Below are 1,473 nucleotides of genomic sequence, written 5' to 3' on the forward strand. Positions count from 1 at the left end.
ATGATTCACATTAAATGACATCTGCCTTTACACTAATCTGATTGAGGCTGTTGTGAGGTGATACAAAGCAGTTTGTAAGAATGTTCAACAGAGAGACTGATAAATGATTAAATGAATGAAATTATAAATGTTTGTCTGATGATGACCTACTTCTTTATACTTTTAGAAAAGTGAACATCTCTATTAAAGTTTCCAGAGGATCACCCGCTTGAAGGACACACAGGTTGCCAGTCTTTCACAGGGGACACAATCACTCCCACACACACCTAGAAAGACCTAAGAGGCTTTTATTGTGGAAGGAAGCCAAGGTACCCAGAAAGAGAAAAACTCATGCCTGCACAGGGAAAACATCCACACACAAACGTTCCAACTTCGATTTGAATTTGAAGTCCTTCTTGCTTTTGGGCAAAAGTGCTAACCACTGCACCATGCAGCCCTTTCTTCCTCATAGAATAAGATAGAAGCCATTTATTGCATTGTTCAATTACATGACATTTTCCTTTAAAAAATTATTTTTGTTTAAGCAGCAGATGGAAATAATGCATCAAATAAAGTATAAAAAAACAGAGGCCCACATATTTTACAATAGTGTTGGTTTTATTTTTAGGTTTTTTAAAGGAATCCTATCCAATAAGTAAAGGAGAATAAACACAGTTGATATCAGAGTATAAGCTGTAAACGTGACTCATACATTTAATACTTTATAACCTGTTCAATAAAATGTGAGGTCATGTTGTTATCACACTTTTATTTCAGTTATGAATAAGAGTCATGTAAGACACATGTTAATACATCCTGAAGGTACATTTTTAAAAGTAGACGTAAATAATTTATATAAACTATATCTAGAGTCAGCTCAGATTGATATCTGATCCTCTTTCATAGTGACAATTTGTCCTTTGACAAAGTAACCAGAGAAAGATGAAGTCATAAACATTCATAATAAGAGATACATTAATCTCCACAAGAATATAAAAGATGTTAAATTCTTCGCATATAAAACTACTATTACCACACCCTGTACCCTAAATGTCAAAGTGAAATAAACAATCCACCTTATCTACTGCAAAAATCAAACACATAAAATGTGTATGAACTTACCCTTAAGATTATTTTACTGCTCTTTTTATGTTGAAATCGTTATTTGGGATTCTGGTTTTCTAAAACATTAGAGACAATTTTGATTTGACGTCTGGCAGTTTGCTCTCACTTTCTACTTCTGCATTCCTAAGCTGGACGTCTTTACACATATAGATTTACAGTGGTAAGAACCTGTTAGTGTGAGCAAGTGAAATCTATGCAAAGCTGGTGGCCCCCCACCAGCTTGTATGCATGCTTGACAACGTGGCGGCATGCTCCTAATGAGACGACGGATGGTGTCTTGTGGCATTTCCTCCCAGATCTGTGTGAGGGCATCCCTGAGCTGTTGTACAGTCTGAGGAGCAACCTGGTGGCGCCTAATGGACCCAAACA

Source organism: Oryzias melastigma, linkage group LG16 (genome assembly GCF_002922805.2).
Source record: "Oryzias melastigma strain HK-1 linkage group LG16, ASM292280v2, whole genome shotgun sequence".
Lineage (NCBI taxonomy): Eukaryota > Metazoa > Chordata > Actinopteri > Beloniformes > Adrianichthyidae > Oryzias > Oryzias melastigma.